The sequence below is a fragment of the Tiliqua scincoides genome, chromosome 4 (assembly GCF_035046505.1).
Source record: "Tiliqua scincoides isolate rTilSci1 chromosome 4, rTilSci1.hap2, whole genome shotgun sequence".
Classification (NCBI taxonomy): domain Eukaryota; kingdom Metazoa; phylum Chordata; class Lepidosauria; order Squamata; family Scincidae; genus Tiliqua; species Tiliqua scincoides.
In genome coordinates, this window is record NC_089824.1 from 80,313,203 (window position 1) to 80,325,598 (window position 12,396).

A 12,396-nucleotide genomic window follows, 5' to 3' on the forward strand; every position below is an offset into this window, starting at 1 on the left:
TACGCAGTAATGTGATGGGAATGGGAAAGAAGAGAGACTGGCAGAAAGAGAAGAACTGAGAAAGTACCAATATTCAGTCTCAGTGAGAGACTATGGCTGAGTGTTCTGTTTAGTCTGAACCAGGACTGCAGGCAAGGAGTGCACTCTTTTGTGGTGGGAGAAGCTTGTCTCTCCCACCACCTTGTCACTCTTAACAAATGTACCAATCCTCTGAGATAGATGACAACTGGAAGAGTTAATTCTTGTTCTTGGTGTCCGTGATAGTTTGGTCAAGTGAAATCTTGCACTGGAGGCTGGAGCCAACCTCTCGGCCGTCCTCTTGACTGGTAAAAGAGAGACCAAATAGTCCTAGACCCCAACACACACCAAAGGAGGAAAGGATAGACTAAGCATGTAGTTAGATTGCAGACAAGACACAGAAGGCAAGGGCAGTTGTGGGCCAATGATCAGGGATGTCAAAGGACAGAGTTACCTATCTGTATCTACTAAAGTGAAGCTTGTGTTGCTGTTGGGATCATGGAGCTAGGTCACCAAGACACAGTGCTGTCCTGGTTCAAAGATGGAGGGGAAAAAAGGCAAAATAGGATTTGAAAAGCAAATGCGCGAGGGCCACACAATAGACTTAGCTAGTTTCAGCAAAGGAAGCAAGGCAAGGGAGCCAGAATTACTTTCCTGTGGGAAATACAGGTCCGGCCTATTTGCACACGGATTTTTTTATACATGGATTTGACTCAACACAAATGGTTCCTGCAAATGAGAAGGAATGTGCTGATCCCTGGAGAAGGGGAAAAATGCACCCCTTTAAGATTAGTTTAAAAAACTGAACAGTTCTTTAACAATAGCCTCCTTAATGAGGGGGGGGGGCAGCTGGCTGACAATCCATCAATCCTTCTCTCTCCAGGTGACCCTCCCTTCCCCCTGAGCACCTGAAAGAAAAGTGATCACTTTGCATTGGTGAAGGGAGGGGCTGAGTGTAAGCTCTCAGCTCTTTGTAAGCTCCTGGAGGAGGACTGATTGATGGATTGTCTTCTTAAGGACTCTTACATCACAAAGGTCAGCAAGGCTGTTTTTCAATCACCTGAGCAAAGAAACTTTGTTGATTTGCTATAGTGCAAATAGGTCTTTGCTATCCACATGAGTACTTGGAACAGAACCCACAGGATTAATGAGGCTCAACCTGTACTCCTTGAGAGGCTCTCTGGGATGCTTGAGCTGCAGTTTGTGATTGGGAAAATGGTAAAGTTAGGAGACTTCCAGGGTGTTACTTTGTTTACAGGTTCAGGTCTGCTGACCAGACAAGGTGGGGTTGGGCAAGAAATTCTCCCAGAGAGGCAAGGCTTTCTTAAGCCAGCTAACTTGCGGGCAGGGGTGCTCTGAATAACCAAAGTTTGGAAGTTTCCTTAAAGGCCTGTGGGACCTGATGCCTCCTTGCTGTCAAGCAAACTACCACCAGACTGGTATGGGTCATGCTCAACTGGCATGGACCCAGCACCATGTAAAACATGTCAAGCAATAGCTGATGCTTAGGAAGTTTAATTTAAGGTGAAATCGGGATACCACATACTCTGACAAGGAAGTCTGTGCTAAAATCACAAAACCTTAAAGGTAACATTTTTAGGTGTTTTCTCCTGCCATCTTTTATTTTCTTTGCACTGCACGTAATATATTGTCTCTTCTATCTGGTTTTTTATCTTTGAAATGTCTTGTTGTTTGACAGTTCAGGGTACTTGTATTTGTTACATCTGTATCAAATGCTGTATGCATTGAACCTCATAAATTAATGTGTAATGGAATACCCGGATAACTCCTTGATCTGAAATTTTCACTTAGGCAGTTATAATACCTGAGATGTTGTAACAACTGCTGATTATCCAGCTTTGGCTCTGAGGCACACTCTCTGACAGTTAAACATGTTAAAGCCAAGGTTTGAACATAAGAACATAAGAACAGCCCCACTGGATCAGGCCATAGGCCCATCTAGTCCAGCTTCCTGTATCTCACAGCGGCCCACCAAATGCCCCAGGGAGCACACCAGATAACAAAAGACCTCATCCTGGTGCCCTCCCTTGCATCTGGCATTCTGACATAACCCATTTCTAAAATCAGGAGGTTGCGCATACACATCATGGCTTGTACCCCATAATGGATTTTTCCTCCAGAAACTTGTCCAATCCCCTTTTAAAGGCGTCTAGGCTAGACGCCAGCACCACATCCTGTGGCAAGGAGTTCCACAGACCGACCGTTTGGTGTCAGTGCAAGTATACTGTGTGTTTATTTTCAATAATTGCAACTGGGAGATTTGCTCTCTTTCTTATAGCACATAAGATAAAATTTTGCAGAAAGTAAAATCTGGTGAGTAACATGTTGCTATAACCCTGGATCTGTAGAAGAGACACATTATATCATGGGGGTTGCCTCCATCCCTTTCTGCTATTGTCAAATTAGCAATTTAAATCCCAGGGCAAAGTTTAAAACAAAGAAAAAAGGCTGGTGTTGGAATTGGTGAATGATGGGCGTTATCTTTTTAAATGCAGAATCTAGAGGCTTGAGCACCTCCTTTGTTTATGCTGAAGATAAACAAACACTTAATCCATAGATTAAGTGAGAGAGACTCCCTTTTTTTGAGGACCCTATCTTTTGATGATGTAAAACCTTTAAATTATGCATCCTTGTCTGATAATTGTGGCAAGGACAGCTCTCCTCTAGGGGGAAAAATAATAGGGCCCTTTGTTATGTTAACAATTGGCTGGAGCACTGAGGCTCTTACTATGGAATTAACTTTTCAGTTTAGCCTCTCATCCTATTGAACTCCCCTGAAGACACACCCTAATTAGCTGCATTTGCTAGAGCAAGGACTGTCTAACTGATGTCTCTTCAGCAACAATTATCATCTCTGAAAGGTGGTACAACACTGTCCTTTTCATCCTGTCTCCCCTCCTGCTAGGATTATTTAAAGGCACAGTTCTTTCTGCAGCTTGTCCCGCCAGTGGGACTCCAGCTATTTTGGTGCGTTTATATAGGAGTGATGATATAATTAGCAAGCTGGGAAATGCCACACAGCCAGTTGGGAAAACAAGAAGCCTCACACACTAGATTTCCTCTTTTGAAACGTGTGTGTTTTTTCTTGTGTGGCTTGCTGTTTTTGTCGAGCCTATAAATGTTGCCTTACCCTCAGAACACTCAACAGTTTTTTGTCGAAACACAGTCTTGAGTCCCAGGAAAGTGAGAAAATCATTGATTTTTCTGAAGAGAATGGCTACATTTTCATTATACTTTTATCCTATCCTTTCTCCAAAGGACCAACAAGCATGTTGTTTTCCCTCCTCCCATCTACTCCAGTTTATCCCCAGGGCAATGCTCTGGAGTAGTTTAGGATGAGAGGTTGGTTGACTGACCCCAAGTCATGGATATGCTTGACATATTGACGTGGGAATTCTCACTTGTACTGCGTGAAATAACCCTCAGTGGTAGCAATAAGACTCCTGTAATCTATGTATAAATTTCTATGGCTTGGACTTTTGTAGGTAGTCTGTCTTATGCTGAAATCAAAGGCACGCCTACTAGGATATAAAGCCTAGAAACTGCAGTGGATACTGCTAAGTAAAGAGGCTTAGGATTGCATTATTTCTGTCAAATGAAGTGGATTGCAACGATAGCAGCATCTTGTAAGGCCTGTTGGAGGTACATTGGAGGACAAAGCCAAGTTCACGTGGCATAAAGTTTGCTCAGTTTATTGCATGCCCAAAGCCTTCATAATATTGCAAAGAATGGTAAACAAAAAATGGATTGACAAAACTTTGTTACAAATAGTGTAACCCAATAGTGTAGCCCATCAACCCACTTTGATAGATTGAAACCTGTGTATTCCTTCCTAATCGGAATTGGTTTATTCAGCATGTTTTGTGACCTGAGGAATAACCTGTCCCACAAATAATGTCATGCCTTAATTATTGGCAGGCTAAATATAACTTCATCATGTAAACATTTGTATATTAAGCACAAATAACAGAACAATTCCTGGAGTATTAGGGAAAAATATAGTGTGCTGCCAAATGGAAGGTGACTGTGTGTTTTGTAAGGAGATAACTATTTACTGATCTGCACTCAGAATTGTCTCTTTTCTTCTTCTGTAGCTTTCTGTTCTGCTTGTCCTATAGACTAAGGTCATCACTGTCAGATTGGCAGGGTAACTTTTTCAAAGTGTGGCAGCACTATAATGGGTGATAACATATTAATTCAGAGTGCTGATCACCTGAATTAGTGATTCCATCCATTCAGCAGAAGTTGGATGATCCCCATTCTGATTGCTGCTAGTCCACATGAGCTCATAGAACCAAAGTGCTGAGTTGGGTATCATAGTACCTGAACAAGTGGTTCCCAGCCTCCTGCCCCTTTAAGACAGGGTTAAGAACCTTTGATGGACCCAGAGGCGCTGCTGCCCATCCGCTTCCGGATTCTCCCCATCACCACTGATTATAGGGAGGTAAGAAATCCCATAAAAAAACTGTTTCTTACTTCCATGGCAGTGGGGAGAACCTGGAAGGTGCTGTCACCTGCAGATCTTTGCCAGTTGCCACCCCCCCTTAAGGGGGGGGGATGATTTTCAAAATGCAAAACCTGGGGAGTCATGAATGATTCCCTGGTTAGGAACCACTGACCTAAGCAGTGATGACTGAAGAATAGTATCACCAAACCATTTCTAGGTTTTTTAGCAGTTTTTGAAACCTCAGGCTGGGTGGGGGCTTGCCTAAACTCACAGGCCAGGATGGTTCATAAGCAGGGCACCCCTTATTGGTATGTTTATGGGATCTCCCCAAATCCTGTACTGTGCAGTCTTTCCTGCTTTTATTTTATTTTCACATTTTTATACTGCCCTTCCTCCAAGGAGCTCAGGGTGGGGTACATAGTTATTCCATTCATTTTGTTCTTACAACAGTCCTGCAAGTTAGGTGAGGCTGAGGTAGTGACCGACCCAAGGTCACCCAGGAAGCTTCATGGCTGTGCAGGAATTTGAACCTGGATCTGCCAGGTCAAATTCCCAGACCACCACTCAGCATCCTGACTCTCTGTTCAGTAGGCCAGTGGTTCTCAAACTCTCTGGGAGAGTTTGAGAGCCAGTAAGTCTTTACAGGGGCGGGGGGAGGAAGCAGCAGGGGCAGGGGGAAGCTCAGCGGGCTGCAGGGGCTTGGGTGCACAGAGCGATTGTGCTCCACTTCCGGGGGCGGGGCACGATCGCTCCACATCCACTTTCCCTGCTGTGGGGAGCTCCGCCAGAAGTCGCACTGGGCTCCCCGCACCCTGGGGAGGCTGCAGGAGGCTTGGGTAAGTGCACCCAAGCCCCTGCAGCCTGCTGAGCAGCATGATCCTGGGGATTGCGCCGCTCCCTCCCCCCCAGCCTCTAGGCTGCCTCCGCCCCTTAAGGGGGCAGAGACCAGGGCCCTCACGCTGGAGCGTTGCGATGCCCCAGTTTGAATAGCACTGCAGTAGGCTTATCAAACTCTTCCTGACATGGCTCTTCTTAAAATAAAATTTGAGAGTCTGTGTGGGAGGCCTAGGTTGTGTCTTTGCTCAACCGTGAATATTACTGGAGCCTGCTGTCTTATAGACCACCTTCTCAGGATCTTTTTCTCTCCCCTTCCCCCTGCACCTAATCCAGATTGTAAACCTGCTAAGTGAGGTTAATAAACATTGTGTCACTTCTGTGTGTTTTGTACAGCACCCTGCACACTTTTGAGGGGATGAGTGTTTGTAGTGGTGAAGGTACTTGTTGGGCTAAGATTTCATAATAGTTATAAATTAGTGAAGAACAGGTGTGTTGTCCAGTTATCTGAGAGCCAGATTTTTGCCCCTTGGCTTTGTTCTTTGCCATTATGGGCATGGCCCCTGCTCCATCCCTCTTGTTGCACAAGCAGCTGTGAGAATTAGTGCAGCTGTTTGATGCCTTTTCTCAGAGCCTACTTGTGGTGACAGAGAAGGTTTTGTCCAGGAAGGAGAGCAATGTGGGGAACTAACTGGTGTTAACAGGGACATAAACCAGTGCACATTTTAACAAGGGCGAACAATGAAACCCTTTCAACAAGGAATGTCTCCTGCTTTAAAGTGCTAACTAGTGTTCCTTTATTTCAAAGCTGTTGTATGACTGTGAAAAACATGCCACTCCTTGAAGTGAATTTCATTCCTAGTTTTTTCCCCCCATTTTTTTCAAACACGGGGCATTTCTTAGGTTAAGAAAATAATTTCTGTAGCAACCAATGTGTTGTTTTATATCGCATGCCAAAGATTCAACCTTGCTTTTGGTCAGCATGGCACTCCTGCTTTAAGGGTTTTCTTGCATCGGCTAACAGCTGTGATTTTTAAAAACTTTTTTCTTTTAAGGTGGTCAAGATCTAATTCAGGTGTCTTATTCACAAGCAGGCATTAACTGTACAATTCAGATATGCTTTAAGTCTTTCTAGGTTCCTGTCCATTCAGTGGACAGGGACCCGAAATCAGTGGGGTCTAAAAGTTCTTAATTTGGACTAAACTCAGTGAGGAAAAGTTAATATTTTGAACTGCCCCCCCAGTCATATCCATTTAATGCTACCCCATTCCATTCTTGGCTATGCCCCTTTTAACAAGTCAGATGTGGGAAAATATGAACCTCTGAGCATATGCAGAGAACATATTCTGTCTACTAAGAGAAATGCAAGGCTGTCTTCTCATCTAGAAACGAGAAGCTGGACTTCTGTCTGAAGCAGTTTGCAGAGCATCCATGCAGCCTTGCACCTCTCTTTCTAGAAATTAAGCACCTGCTTCCTTGATCACATTCTGGGAACTGTCAAATTTTAAAAATACAGGCTTTTAGAACTTCATAGTTTTATAGTGGTTCCCTAGTACCACAAGGGCAGGAGGTCTGGCTCAGTTGGTAGAGCTGCCGCCTTGTATGCCTGAAGATCTGAGGCTGCCAGTTCAAAACAACCGGAAGTACCCGAGAACTGATGGGTCGCTGATATACTGATGAGCTGACCCCAGGTGGCAGAGAAGAGTTGCCGTCAAGTGGAGCGCGTGGGAAGCGAAGGGCCAGAGAGAGGCCAGACCAGGAAAGAATCCAGCTGGAAGGAGGAGTTCTATGAAAGACTAGAACTATTCAATTGTAAAAATCCCTACGGGGGTTTAGAACAGGCTGCCTATGTAAACCGCCTTGGATTAAAAGTCTGAGGAGAAATCTGATGACCAAAGAAAGGCGGTATATATAAATAAATAGTATAAATACCTGTATAAATAAATAGTACTATTGTTAAACTTATATACCTGTCCATTCCCAGTCATTTACACCACCAACCAACACCTACCTCCAACTTTGTAGCCTTTCTTTAACCATTCACTTTTGCCACATAGTTATTAAAATGCTGATATTGTGCCTGTATTCAGCATGCACTGCACCCTCTTCCTTCTCCTCTTCCCCATGCCCTTGCATATCCAGTGGATGGGAAAAGTGCTTGCTCCTTGCTCCTGTGCAGTGCACTGCACAGTGATATCCATGTAGATCAATGTTTCTCAACCAGTGGTACAGGTAGTACCAGTGGTACTTGAGGTGGTGTCTGGTGGCATTTGTGGGACCCCTGGCAGCAAGACCAGGAACAACGCAAGATCCAAAGCATTTTTCCGAGCTCAGAAAAGCCCTCCCATCCACCCTAAGCCTCTTAATGGTGTTTGTCATTTTGCATCTGGTCTCTACACCCAGAAGTAATCCAGCATCATCACCAGTTACTTCTGGTGGTACTTCGAATAAGGTGGACCTTGCGAAGTGGTACGGTGGGGGATAAACGTTGAGAAATGCTACTGTAGATTGTGTATTTTGATGGGTTGTTTCAAGACTTGCAGTAACAGCAAGTCTGCACCCAAATTAATGACCAATAGTGTTAGCAGCTATATCTAGCCCAGTGATTCCCAAAGTCCTGCTTGAACTTTAGGAACTTTGCAGGGGATAGGGACATCAACGGGATCACCATGATCTCAGTGCTGTTGGGCAGGGAAAGGGTTTTCACTTACCTGGGAGTTGCTATGGTCTCTGAAGGGTCTGGGGAGTCTGCAACCCCCTCTGCAGCCCTCCCTAAGCCTTGAAAATTTTGTACAAAGAAAAAATAACACTCCCTGTTTTGGAACAAAAACTGGAAGTGGTTTTTTTTTTTGTTTTTACATTATTTTCAAACCTTGGGAGGACTGAAGGGTGGTTTCCAGCTCCCCAGACCATCTGGAGAGCCATAGCAAACCGTAGGTAAGTGAAAAAAAACCTCTTCCCTGCCCAGCAGCAGTGTGATTGCGTTGATCGCTTTGCTGCCGATTTCTGGGTTATTCCCCTTAAAGGGGATAGCCTTTTCCGGGACCCCTGGTGGATTGCGTCCCACCAGCTTGGGGACCATTGATCTAGCCTATGTGAGGCTTTATTCTCAAAAAATGTTTCTCATATTAACTGTTTACAAGACATTGGGGGATGTTGGATTTGCACCAATTCTTGAAATGTGTGAAAATGACAGAAGAATGATAGATGGATCTTCTCTCCCAAAGAGGTATGGATATGTCCAACTTAGGGAAACAATTCTAAATTTTGTATACAGTATCTGTTGTACACATGCCCTTTGCCACAATCTTTTATGAAGAAAAACAGAAAAAGCCTGTTATGATAGTGATTTGCACTACAGAAAAATGCCATCCAACACCTGGCATAACAGAATAATGTACATGTGTGTATCTGTTTGTGCATCTTTATAAGTATATGAGCTATTCAGACTAGATTGTATTTTGAAAGCCACCAGACACCTTGTTAAGTGCACGGTCTGCTTGAGGACAACAAAAGCACTGTGTGCTTACATCTACAGAGACTTAAAATACTTAAGGGGTGTTACTGATAGGATAATGGAAGTCTCTCACATATTAGCTATCCCCAAATCAGACTGTCCCACAAGAAGAGCTGGAAAACTACCTTGAAGTGCATCATCTTATGGCTTGTCAGCCTTTTTAACCATTCTGGTTAAATCCTCCTTGTCTCCTTCAATCTCTGCTTTATGTAACCATTTCATCCATATTTGTCATGACAGTCTGTGTGAGGTATGCTTATAGATTGTGAGGTTGGGTTTTTAACATTGTCGTGCAAAGTGGTACCATATGTTTCTAAATGTTTTTTAGTTGGCATGTATAGCGTCTTGCTTTTAAAGATACATTCAAAAGCCATTAAACAGGGGAATAGGTAAGATTTTTTTTCAAAGCAATTTTCTGTAGTAATATTTGCAAATAGCCTGCTTTTATTTTTTTATGCACTTCCTAGTAGTAGAATATCTTAGACCCAAAAGTAAGAGAACGCCTATTGCATTTAAATATACATTACATTTCTATATACTTCAAATATGGCAATTGATACTTGGCCCCACTGCTGGGGGACCACAAGGCACTGCCTTGCCTGCCCTGACCTTGCTTGAAGTGAATGTGGTGGTGGTGGACTAGTCATGGCAAGTAATGCAGTTACCTAGCCCCCAGGAGGCATAATATCGCTATCTAGCTGCCTGGCCTCAGGAGGCATGGTAGAGGAGAGTGCTGAGCAAAGACCCAAACTGTGGGGCAAGCTGTAGAGTGCTGTCTTTGGTAGTAGTGGTGGTACTTGCAAAAGGAGATACCTGAGCACAAATAAATAAATAAATAAAAAGATTAAAAAGCCGTCCTTTGTGTTCACATAGAAGCCCTGGTTTGCAGGGCTTCAAAGAGCATGCTTCAAATGCTTCAAAGAGCATGCAGTGTGCAGTCTTCCAATATGCATGCACATAGAAGTCTGGTGTGCACATGGACTTCTCCATACTCTGCACTAATTTTGTAACAAGCTACTTGTCTAGATGTTGAAAGCATTGCCACGAGGCAGGAAAACTTCACAAAAGCTAGTTAATTTTTTCCCCTTTCATGACACAAATGGTCAACGGTTGTATGTGGTAGCAAGGCTGGCCAGTAAACAGACAAAACAACGTGTTGTTGAATGGTAACTTTTTGTAGATTTTCATGCAAGACCAAGGAGCAATGCCAGCTGAGGGTTCATGTTCACTTCTCTGAGTGGCATTCTTGTGAACAAGATCAGCCTTTACAAAATGGGGGTTTGGGATGCTCCCTGCCAGCTACAGGTGCCGGTTATTTAGGTAGCTAAAAAGTGAGCTTCTTGTTTATCTCCCCCTTGCTTCTCTTCCTTTCCCCCCCACCCCAGACCTTGCATCGGCTGAATTAATTTTAAAACTGCTTGCTCTGGAATAATCTCATTGCAGTGTAGCATTGTGACAATTTGACAGGCCCAAGTGACCTTAAGAGCTTAGAAACTACAGCTCTTTCTGTGTCTTCCAAACCTTGGGAGTGTACTCAGTGACCCTCACTGTCTTTGTGGAGAAACAAGGTGCCAGAGAGTAGGTGGAAGGTCTGTGGTGTGTTGAATTTAAGTGATAAGAAGCTGTTCCAAATGTTTCTGGGCGACAATTTCTTCCTCTGGCTTATGTTTCAGTTTTCTGTCTGTAGTCATTGTGACAACAGGAGTTGAGTGTTACTTGTGGTGCTTTTCTGGGCATGTGGTGTGTTATGTTTTCACTGTACTTGGTAAGTCCCTGATCCCCACGTCTTGCCACCTATAACTTTTTCCCCCCATGACTCTTAACTTGAGAGTTGCAGTGGAATTACTATGACCTTTTTATGAGTAGGAAGAGAAGCAGAACAAACCTGTGTAGTCCAAGCGAGGACTACCACTGCTGCCTTCTTGTTATAGAAGAGATGTATGCGTACTGCAGAGGTTCTTCACACAGCTCCCTTCCCACTGTTATACCTGGCACTCAGGCCCTTTTTACATGAGAGTGATGGGATTGCTGCTGCCTCCAGGGTAGCTCCTGTGTTGATCCAGCAAAGAGGAAAGCTCTGTCAACATTTTATCGCACATTTACCTGTCCTCAGAGTACAGTGGAGAATTCTCCCAAGGCTGTTCTAGTTTGTGAGCAAAGGGATTGATGGGCTGAGTTTGAGAAACAGGCCTTGTAACTGTAGGCCTGCAACACATTGTTTTGGGAAAGCCTGTTGGCACCAATTGCACATGCAGGCTGTCTTGTTGTCATTCAATTTTTTTTCTTTTAACTTGGTCATTTTGGTTGCTTTCTATGTCAAATGCAATATCTTTGAAGCTTAGATAATATACATTATGAAACAGATGGTGAATTCAACAATGCCATAAATTGTAATTTCTTCATTTAGTCTTTAAAAAAAATTCAGTGCATAAACTTTTTTTTTTTTAAAAAATTGGTCTACCTGTGAAAAACAGAGTTCAAATCAAGGTTTGTCCTGCATACATGCCAGCAAAATACAGAGGAAAGTATTTGAAAGTGCAGAAAGAGTCCAACCTGTTATGACTGTTATGTAGTGAAGTTATGGCCAAGACCCCATTCAAATGTAATGCTAAACTATAGGAGTGTGCTACATGAATGAGTCTAACTGGAACCAATGGCTTATGTCCTCCTCTCCTCTGCTCACTTCATTTTAAGCTATTTCTGCCCAATGTTGCATATATGCAACAGGGATCAAATGTGTGCACCTGTGGGCTGGGCTGAAATTGGTTAAGAACAAAATGTAGTTTCACGTTATGTATGAGCTTGGAAATGTAGTTTGTTAGCTAGAAGAAGCCAGAAGTCAAAATGAGATCAAACTGTGATCTGATACTGTTTCTTTATAGCTATAGTTGATTGACAGATTCATAGCCTCCTGAGTTCACCGTATCACAGAATTGTGATTTGTTCTTAAAGTGAAAATGGGCAGGGAGATGCTTATGGCTTCCTTCTGGCTTGTTCATATAGTGCTTAACCATTGTTTAGCATTGCATCTGTACTGGGTCAGTGCGTTTGAGGCTGCCATCCTGAACACACTTAGGTGGGAGTAAAACTCTATTGGGCACAGTTGAACTTATTTCTGAGTAAACATGTATAGGTTTGTGCTGTAAAACTTCTCTGAAATGAGTGGGGGTGGGGGAAGAGTTCTAAAATGCATATTTTGCTGACAGAGAACTTGAAATGTGTTAGTATCATTACTTAATAAAATTACTTCATAGTCATTGACTTAATTCTCAATTTACTGAGATTTGTGATGCTCCCCCTTTTCAGTTTGTCATGTGAAAATGAAGCTAATGTTCACATTACAAGAAATGATTGCTGAGCTTTTACAAGCTCTGGTGTAACAGTCATAAGCACTTTCTTGCACATACTACATCCAAAGAGAATAGTCAATTAACAACTCTCAATGATTTTTGGAATTATTTGTTTTATATTGCAAAACGAAAAGTGCTGAGTGATGGTTGGCTTGCTAAAGTGGCTGGAAGAATGTGCAGTGTGTGCAAGAATCTGTTTTGGGCTCAAC

At 43.2% G+C, this 12,396-nt stretch overlaps 1 protein-coding gene across 4 annotated transcripts in view; it reads left to right on the forward strand.

The window, feature by feature from the left end:
• RREB1 (ras responsive element binding protein 1) overlaps window positions 1-12,396 on the forward strand; it is a 141,756-nt gene that overhangs the window by 98,735 nt on the left and 30,625 nt on the right. The gene's annotated exons all lie outside the window — the stretch shown is intronic.